General features: G+C 39.5%; 1 protein-coding gene across 1 annotated transcript in view; it reads right to left on the reverse strand.

The window, feature by feature from the left end:
- CDC73 (cell division cycle 73) overlaps nucleotides 1-10,967 on the reverse strand; it is a 101,487-nt gene that overhangs the window by 29,918 nt on the left and 60,602 nt on the right. The window lies entirely within an intron of this gene.

Below are 10,967 nucleotides of genomic sequence, written 5' to 3' on the forward strand. Positions count from 1 at the left end.
GCCCCCAAAGAGGAAATTACTGGTCATGCTGTGAATGAACTTTTATTTCACTAAAAATACTAAATCAGATAAAGCAGCTCTTGTGAACAGAATACTTCACATTTCCAATGGCCAGGCTTGCTATAAGGTGCCCCATGAAAAAGCCTTATTTTGAGAACTCCTATACTACATACACTACACTACATATTATATACATTGCACATTATGACCAGAGGCGACATTTGATTGCAATTTTTCTTTCTGCCCCATGACTTTACATATTTGCATCAAGTAAAACAAAAAATGTCAATACAACACATCTATTGTTGGATTTAAATGCTTATATTCCAATTTCAACAATATAAATACACCCTTGGAATCATTTTCCCACATTTTCAGACAGGACACAGAAGCAACCTGGGATTCAAACACAAATTTCAAACCCAGAAAGTTCCTAAGCAGGGTATGAACTGTACCTCAATCTTAATATTACACTTTAGGAGTTACTTACCTGCAGCTTCCCATAGGTAAGCTTAGATATTTAACACAATAAAACATCACTGAAAAAAAAAAACTTGTGCTCTTCAGTGTCCTCAAATGGCTTCTCCCACCTAGAGTCAACATCATTAACCTATTTTTCTCAGTATAATATTCTAAAGCCAGCATTTCCAAAATTTGCAGTAATAGCATTCCTCTCACACCAGTCACAGCAGCTCTGACAAAAACTGCCTGCCAGACTACCTTTGCTGTGGCTGCAGGATGTCCAAGCTTCATATGCAGCATCATAATCAAATGCCCCCAATAAAAATGCAAAGGGTTTGGTGCTGTTATGTGCCATTTATCACCCTGTCCTGCAGTTCTGCCTCCAGCTTTCCCTGGGAGATCCATTCCAACACATACTTTTCATTGCAGAACTCTCATTCCAGAAGTCTGTTTTAATTAAAATATTCTTTTATTTACAATTAGGAAGGAGCACTCAAATTAGACCAAAACATTTATTATTCCCCCTTCTTAAGAAATTTCCACTGAGTGCAACTGGGTAACTACAAAAGGCCGGGAGTTTCCCTCCCTGGGTACAGATGTAAGCAGATGAAAACATTAAAGTATTTTGCAGGTATCACTATTACAGAGCATAAAATCACACTACTGTACATGTCAGCAGAAAGCCAGACAGCCACCTGAACCCAAAATTCTGTTTCTTTCAATTAAGCCTTTATACATATCCTATAGATTCCAAAATTAAAGAAAACAAAACCCAACCTAATAATCCCCCAAACACAACAACAAATTAAAGCCTTCTGGTTTGTACCCAGAGAGCAAACAGACAACACACATTAAAGTTTCAGTTGTTCCCATTTCAGCATGTCCTAAAAGCCTGGCTCTTTGCCAAAAGCAATACAGCCTATGGACACGGCTGATTTCCTTCAAAAAGAAATCACACAGGGGGACCAAACAACACAATCACAATATTAATCATCACCTAACAAAGCCACCTGGGACAGAGAAGCACCCCAGTCACACATCACAGATGCATATACTGAGGACAAACAATAGAATAATATATGCTGTATTTGCATCACAGCAACAAAGCTTCCTACTTGTGTGCTTCTTGAGAAATGGAGATGTTTCAAGAAGTGCCTTCAAGGTTTTTAGTGCCAGCGTGGCTTCAGCAGGGTCTGTGTATTATTGCTGTAATACCACACACCAAAGAGATTGTGCAAATGGCTGCTGGTAGTGGTAACCTGAAGAAACACATCATTCATACTACCCTGCTGGAGCACACAAAAGCTGATGATGTTACATGGCCATATCAAAAACTAACTCTAGTGGCAATAAATCATGCATTAAGTTAAAATACAGGAAGGCTTCTAGCTGTATCACAAAAGAGGAATTTTTCCATTTGGCCTTCTGCCTCCACTTTCAGCTTCCTTTGGCATTATATCTAAATTCCCCATTATTCTTCTTTCTTTAGTATAGAAGATTAAATTAAGCCCTTCTCAAAGCACTAAGATGACAGCAACCAACTTTAATTTTTTCATTTTAAACACAATCCATACACTAGACAGACTATCTCCAAGCTTCTAGCATTGCATTAGGAGAACTGGTTTATCACAGACTGTTCTCAGCTGTATTTTTGGTAGTGCATAAATGCATCCTCTTAAATAAAGGTCAACTGGCACAATCTCACATAGTGTGGGGCCAGCCTATTCAAAGATGAGGATAAGGTCCCTACAAAACCAACAGATTTTAGGATTTTCCTGTTATGCTGTAAATTATATATAGGCTTCATCCATTGCTGCAAAAAAATAACCTTGACAAATGACAAATGAACAGACTCCAAAATGCATCACGAAACAGGTTCTGAAAGTTTTCAAATGGCTGTGCCCTCTCACTCTCTACACACACACAAATTCATCTTTAGGAACCTCCCACTGTGAACAGCCACAGGAGATGACAGACTGCCAGTCAGCACTTTCACAGGTGAGGCTCACTACAATCATTATTTCTGCTCCTCACATGTTAGCAACCATCAGTCATCCATGATGATCCTGGGGATTTCACAGTTTATCTGAAGGAAATCTGCCATGAGCAGCAAGACCTTCTCAGCTCTTCTTCAGCCCTCACATCTGTCCTGGTACTCCAAATAGCTGTTTCACCTTTGAGAAGTCTAATGTCGGTCATAAAAAAATAAATAAGTTCTTTTTTTTTTTCCTACAGCAATGTGTTGCAAAGTAAAATCCCCTCAGTCCAGCAAATTGAACACTAAAGTGTCAGGAAATAAAAATGAGTAAACCACTAAGAGCAGACAATGTTTTGGAATACAGTTAGGCTTTCAATGCCAAGACTTCAATGAGAGAAAAAAAAAACCAACACAAAGTGTAACAAGATTCCTCTGTTATAGCACCCTGGAACTTTCTGTACGTGCTTAGGATGGCTTTACCAGTCACAAACAGATTCAATTTCATAGAGACTCATCCAATAACTTCCTTGCCTTAGTCAGGTCGTGCTCTACTTTTACGAGAAAAACACCAAAACAAAACAGCAGCATCACCTTCTGAGCAAGGGCAGCAGAGTAATTTTACATATAGCTCAATAGGCTGATAATTTGTACACAGACCAGAGACCTCACACTTTTCTATTTATTCCTGTGCTTCCAAAAAGACATTTTGAAAATGTAAGAAAAAGCAACTAATCCAGAGTTAATGCCAGACTACATATTTCTTCCTTATTTTGCAAGTTCTGCATTGGCATATTCTTGGGGGAATGAATGTATGCCTATTCTGGAGGAAGAGCAAAAATCCTTATCTCCTCCAACAGACATTGCTGTCACTGACTAGTGCTTAGTTGGAAGAAACATCTGAAGGCACTACCACTCAAAGCTGTTCTAAGAAAAACCCCAAGTTACTATCAGCCTCAGATCCCAATCAGTGGGATCAGGTATTTCCAGGCAGCACATTTTCCACGGGAGGTGATGGAGATGCCTCAGGTTTCACCCTTTCCTTAGCTCAGGGCAGCTTCTCAGAACCACTCCTCACCTCCTTGCCAGGCCACAGCCCTGGCACCCAGCACAAGCTCCTGCAGGCATCTCCAAGTGCCTCAGCCCTGCTCTGAGAACAGCAGGAAATTCTGCACAGCCGTCAGCCACAGGGCACCCAGGGCTGCACCAGCCTGCTCTGAGCAGCCTGCTGCATCTATTCCCACATGGAGGACATTGCACAAGGCTCAGGAGATTGTGTGCATCATCCTGGGCATACACACAGCCAATTTTACTCTGGCTGTGGTCCCAACCAACCTGCCAGGGAGAGGAGAACAGGGATTCCAGAGAGCTGCTCTAACCTTTCCTGCTGCACCCAGCATTTCCCACTTTACTGACATATCTCCTTGCTCACTCCCTTCCTCCCATGCACCTCAGAGAAGTGACATTTCATTACATGGAATAAACAACCTCTTGTCATTAGGCAAACACAGCATACGAGCACAGATTGTGGCACATCGTAAGGAAAAATAGAAAAAGAAAAAACAAAGAAAATGGCAAATGTAAATTTTTCACAGTAGGGAAACCTTTTCCTTACTAAGTGACCTAGATTCTCAAACAAAGGGATTCCCTTTCTGTACTGTATCCAGGCCTTATTAAATAAAGAAGGAATTTTTATTCTATTTATTATTTTGCTTGTTACCTAGAAATACAACAGAAGGGCTTTTGATAAAGGAACACCAAGGCAAAGACTAACACGGAGATCCAAAGGTGTGAGGGGGGGGAAAAAAAATAGAAGAAAAGCAGGTCAGATTTGGTCTCATCCACAGTTCAATCTTCTGATATGCAATGTAAACCATAATACTTGCAGATTGATAAAACAAGCATACATTAACCAAAACTTACAGAAAACGCAGTTGTAGAAGTCTGAATGTTTGATTACACAAATCCTCAAGAGGAGAAGACTTCAAAGAATCTACAATATGCATCATCCAAGGTCATGAGATTTTGTGGGGTTTTTACAAGGATGACAGGTTTCTGTATGTTTTTAAGAAGTGGGAAGGGTTTTTTCAGATTCCAAAATGCTCTCTATTAATTTACTTTAGCAAGACAGATCAGCAATAGAACTTTGCAGATGCTGATTATGAATTGCAAGATTATATACCTAACAGAAAAATATCATCTTGAATTTTAGGCCAAATTTTATGAATTCAGCATTCGTATATTAAATACAACCAGTCTTTTTTTCTTTTACAGACACACTTCCCTACAGAATGCATTGGTTATTCTTAATATTACATCTCGAGGTGGACAAGATGCAAGAGAGCTGTCTCTGATTTCTTCTGCTGTTAGAAGCCACTAAATTACAGAAAATAAACCACCTGGAATTTCAGTTTGAAATATAGCTTAAGATAGTAGAAAATAATAAACATTCTCTAGTTCTCAATCAATATTCTCTGTCAATTTACATTTTACAAACCAGACCCTGAGGATTTCCTCTAAATCAACTATTTGAGGACTAGGAGTCTTGATTACTGACTCTACATTAGTAATCTATGTGAAAAAAAAAATCCTCAGGCTCATGAAATTAATCTAGAGTCTTACACAGATTACAGAAGGAATTATGAACACAGTTATTCAGACAAAATCCATTATTTCTACTGCAGAGCTTCCTTTTCCTTGGAAACCACTCAAGGAATAGCATAATTTAAGTTTAATCTGAATTTTAGAAGTGGAAAGTCTGCAGCTTAATCTCCACTGACTGGGAACTGCAGCAAATTGAGGGAAGCATGAAGGTGGAACAACATTCAGTAAAATGGGGAGTAGCTGGGACATCTCCCCAGCTGGCCAGGCTGAAGCAGCTCAGTCAGATCTGGGTGATGTGCAAAGTGTTTGGAGAAATTTCAGTCTCTCCAACATGTCAGAAAAAGAGCAGTAGGGAATTTCTCTTAAAAGGGGATTTATTCTCCATTTTATGATGCAGGTTTTTTCTGTTGGCTATGAACAAATATTGCTGAAATTTATTACACGAATAGGACCTCTTGAGTCCCTGGACAAAGGATTTTTTTCCACAGATTTTGTTGGTTTTCCTAGTTTAAGCATCTATCTGTGCTTGAAGGAAAGGATTCAGGCATTTAAGGCACTTGCTAAATCTCTGTTATTTCTGCTGTACACCTTTCATGTCCCCCAGAATTAGCTGTAAATGAGGATATCTCCAGGATGGAGCTGTAGGAATTAACATACTAAAGCTACTGAGCAAATGTGACAGATGGAAAGAGTCAGTACAGGTCTCAACCCCAAGTCACAGGAAATTCTGACAGCTCTGAAAGTCCAGTTCTTCAATTTCACATTATTTAACATTCACTAAACAAATGCCTCACTGATTTCAGTACTAAAAATTGTGGAGGCAAACAAATGTCTCCATATACCTGTACAAACCACATACCTGGGGGAAAAAACTTAATGAGAGGATGAACATTTGCTAATCTCTTAATTGGTCCCACACAAAAGAAAAGAAAGACCTAGGTAGCTCCTCCAGCATGGAAGAGTGCTGGGCAGGATAGGATGGCTGCACCCTTTGCTCAGCCTGATGAGCCAAGACTCTCTAAGTTACTGGGGGAGAAGTGTGGGATGCCTCAAGAGCCTGAAGATAGCCTGAGGGAAAAGGGGCAGAAAAGGCCTGGACAGGTGGCAGCAACTGGAACAAGACATTTTCCTTCCTCAGCATAAAAGCTGGTGCCTATTATCTCCAACAGGATGCCATCTTCCTTCATTCCATCTGCCATGCTTTGAAATTGGATATTTAGTACCAGTTCTTCCATGAGAGTCCCACTTTCTGTAAGAACTGGAGGTTTTATTTCTAATTCTCATGTTGGGGTGGTACTAGGGGTACCTTGATCATATAGTGCAGGCAGGAGGATGAAACAACCCATGAGGTAAGGGGAAAAACACCAGCCCATTTCCCACTGGAAGCTGCCTGTGAATTTTGGTACTTCAGCTGCTTGGCCTCCTCTCCCTACTGTGCTGAATCAAAGCTTCATAAAGTCCCTGCTCTCCACAGAATGCAAAAGCAACACTTGTGACAGGCAGAAAATATTACTGCTGGCACTGGCTTGTCAGTTCATCAGGGGAGAACCACAAAACCAAAAATCCTGCACAATACAAATGAAATTATCTTGTCCAACCTCTGGAAGAATAAAATCTGCATTTAGCACTTGAGATCAGCAATAACTGCATGCAACACCTAGGGGAAGATACCAAAAATCAGAATACAGAAGAAAGAAAAGATATGACAAAGCAAACAACACAATATTTAGGACAGAAACACATCTGGAAAGTAGTCCATATACATTTGCATAATACACAAAACCAGAACTGAATCAAAGCAGACCAAAACTTTATATTTTGTACTTTGGCTTTTTAAATGAATTTTGAATCACTCCAAACCTGTGATCCTCTAAGGAAGCTGTGATAGGAGAACAGAATGAATTCTAGCTGGACACTAGAACATCAGTTTACTCAACAAAAAATACAAGCTTTAAAATTATAGAACATCTCCCTGAAATGCTTCCCAAGAAACACCCTTCTGACTTGAAAACATCACTTGGATTTTTCCCCCCTCTCACAACTTTGTGAAGTTGGGGACATGCTTATGTTCCTTATGGACTAAAACATAAAGATCAACTGAATAAAACCTGATCCATGTTCTGTAATAACTGGGAACTTTTTCTAGTTCTACAGATTGATCTGTATTGTTGCATTCAGGTTCTAAAGTTATGACACTCAGTAGTTAATGAAATCACCAAGTTTATGCCTCGGGTATTATTAAAACAGAGAGCAAAATCTTGGCCATTTATAAAAAATGCACCAAATGTAAAAGCTGGTTTCACTACCAGCTAAGCAATGGCAAAAATCTACTAAGCAAAATAAGGCAGGCAATACTGACACTTGTGGTCATTTCTAGATTGCTATTTTTCCTTCACTTACAAACACGTCTGGGATAGCTAAGAAACACATTGGGATCTCAAAGCAGCCAAGCAAATTCCAAGTATTTGCCAACCCTGTCTCCACTTTAGGTGAACTTACTGGAGAAGTATTACTTTTGAAGAAAAGAGCAGAATAGCCACTGGCCATATACATAATAATTCTCACCATGGAAAATTAAAACTAAGCATTTATGACACTCTGTATTAACACATTTCCAGGAGGTAAAAATAAAGCTTAAAAACAAGAATAACCAACCTTGAAAATGTTGCCACTAATCATTCTGAACTGTCCCTTGAAAGGTTTTCAACGCATTACAGTTGATATAATATTCCATTTTACTATGATAAAATGAACTTTGCACATGGAGTATCCAGAATGCACAATCCACATGGGAATAGTGATAGGTCACCCATGGCCTAAGTATTTCAACTCTCAAGGGGCAGAAGTTGCCAAGCAGTACATGCCTGACTACTGCAATTAATCCAAATTAGTTTGAGGAATTTCTGCTAATGCTGTCAAGACAGAACTTTAGTGAATGGCTCTATTATAAAAACAGTTAGACAAAGCTGTGCTAATACCCTCTAAAAATGACACATAAAGAGTTTGTTAAGTTTTTTGAAGAGAACACTCCAAACCACCACAAGTTTGTTTTGCATTGGTACATTTTGCTCAGTTCCAAGTGGTCAGGCGCACAGGGAATTGTGAGCAGCCCTCTGCTCTCCCTCCTGTGCTGTGTGCAGGACTCGCTGAGCACTCCAGTTCCTGGTCACAGTAACTCTGCCTGCTCCTCACACAGGCTCTACATCTTCACTTACTCCTTGGAGCCTTAATAGGTGGCAGCCTTTCAAGCACTAACAGTGCAGCTTCTAATTTGGGATGTAACCATAGTAACATTACAGAACACACTACTCCCTGCATGGAGAACAAGCAGTCAACTGACCCTTCGTGCTGAGACTGGGCTGAAATAAAGCTCATTCCAACCTCCAGCCCAGCAAGATTAGCAAAACCTGCAGCTCCTATTCCCAGTCCAAAGCAAGACCTGCCCTCCTGAAATACCCACAAATGCACAGTATCCTAGGAAAGTAGCAAAGAACAAAGTGCTATAAATGAAAAGGAAATTGTTCCCAAAACTTCTACTCTAACCAGTCACTCCCAGATGGAAAGTAGTACAAAAATTAAAGTTTTTTCTTACTTTTCTGTAAGATGAGCAAATATGCAAACTCATGCTCATACTTTATTTGAAAAAAAAATAGAATGAACAAAAGAAATTGGTCATTAATATTTAAGAATTCAATACTCAATTTGTTCACAAGGCAAGATGACAATTTTTACACATACCAACAGACAACAGCTCTGCCTGAACTTTACAGGCTACACACAAGGGATATGGCCATTTAATTAAAAGCCAGCGCTGATGTCTGTTCCCTTCTAAATTTACTTTAAAAAGGATTCTCTTTAGAAAAACAGTCCTTGGGATTTTTTGTACCTTTAATGTTTACTAATGAGCATTTATAGAAAAATAAAAACAGCTCTCCCCCTTCCAATAGGTCCCAAGCTTTAGGAACCAGTGAAGCAGTAGCAAATAAATTAAATTGAAACAGCACAGATTTTAGTAACCATTCTGTTGAGATCTGAACTTGTTTCCCAAATACAAGGGAAATTAGTCTTGTCTGAAAATTGCAAATTCAGAGGCAGATTTACATGTTTGTGTTTGACAAAAGCATTCCTTCCTTCTGCCTGGGTGCACTGACCACATGAATAACCCACCTGGTTTCCTACCCCTAGCCCAGAGTGCAGCAAACTGGGACGACTCCTGGCCATGCTCTCACATGTTTGTGCGCTCCAGCAACAGACTACACCAAATTGTGGATATTACACAGGGCAGCAGAAAGCTTTGTGTGTCTAGGTGGGAAATGGAGTCATCTGGGGACATATGGAACATCTCAATGCACTGATTCTCAATTATTCATCAAGCTCCCAGAGCAGTAAGTGGTGCTGCACACAGGACCTCTTCTCATGCTCTACCCCCACACTGACCCCTCCCCTCCATTTTTTAAACACTGATTTGTTTAGACCGGAGGAGATAGAAAGTCTTTACTGATACACACTTAATATTTATAATTACTATTTAGGAAATATGCTCATGATCCTAAAATGTCCTCAGATAGGATCAAAGGATTTGTGGAAATCGTTATGAGGTTAGGAAACTCACGCATTACAAACAAGACTAAATTAATAGAGAAAGTTAGTGTACATAGATGATTTAGTTAGGAGGATCTAAATCTGATTATGCTTCTAGTAAACTATCATATTATGCATCTAGAATAATAAAACACACTGACTGCCTGGGGAAGCCTTATTTCCCAGTTAGGGACATGCCCACCCCCAGCACTAGGAATCAGACACACCAGATAAGTCACAGTTTCTTTACTCCTTGTCAAAAAAAGGTCTGAAGAGCCAGTCATTAGCTTTTCAAAACAGAGTGGGCAAAGACAGTGACTAATAAATACCTGGGTAAGTATGCTGCTAGGTCTCTATTTTCTCAGGTATTATGGTATTTTATTTATATAGTAAATATAATGAGATCCTTCAGCACAGAAGGGTCAGTCATTGAAAGGAGAGAAATGAAAGAAACACAGGTTTCCTTAGGACCAAAAAGAAAAATTTCATGACATAGGTATGTCTGTAACAGACAAAAGACATTTTAGGTTCATCAATAATTGAAATGAAGTGCCCCTGCCTTTGCAATGCCAGACCATAGCAGAAAGCTATTAACAGCAGAGAGGCAGCTTAACAGCATGTGCTTATAAATCAGTGTTGATCAGCCTAACTGAATAACCTCAGATAACAAAAAGCAGCTTTTAAAGAGTAAGAATGTGTAAAGGAAACATGAGCAAAGAAAGGCACTTCTATCTTTTCTTTGGCATGAAGGCAGAGACCATTTGTACTCCCAGAGAGACAAATGGGTTAAATCAAGCTTCAGCATTTAAATGCTTATAATTCCCTTGCACTGCAGAACAGCTTTTGGAATACGGGACTACAACATCTAGGATTAAAAATCTCCCAGAGAATCTAAATTGCAGCGTCAAGGAAAAGTGAAAACAATCTGTAAAAACCCTCAATTTTTCACTTAATGATCATACAATTTTTATACTATTCACCTATCACTGTGCACGAACTAAGTATGTATCATTTATCAAATAAGAGCAAGAGCCTGTAAAGCTTCCTGTCTGCCTTCGGATTTAGTCAAAATGAATGCAAACAATCACGTGGGATTCAGCCAAGCAGTGACGTTAAATTCTGCTCTGTCAGAAGACAGCATCTGTCAAAGCCCACATTTAAACTGCTGCCTGCCTGTGCAGCAGCTCAAGAACTACGGAATGGATTTTATACACCACAATTCTGGGTTAAAACAACTCCAAACCATTTCTATTACTGCCTAGCAACAATGAAGGAAGGAGCAGAGGGAGATCCTATTACTGAAGCCAACTGAGGCACTCCCCGCGAACATTTCCAGCAGGCATAT

Source organism: Geospiza fortis, unplaced genomic scaffold, assembly GCF_000277835.1.
Source record: "Geospiza fortis unplaced genomic scaffold, GeoFor_1.0 scaffold229, whole genome shotgun sequence".
NCBI lineage: Eukaryota > Metazoa > Chordata > Aves > Passeriformes > Thraupidae > Geospiza > Geospiza fortis.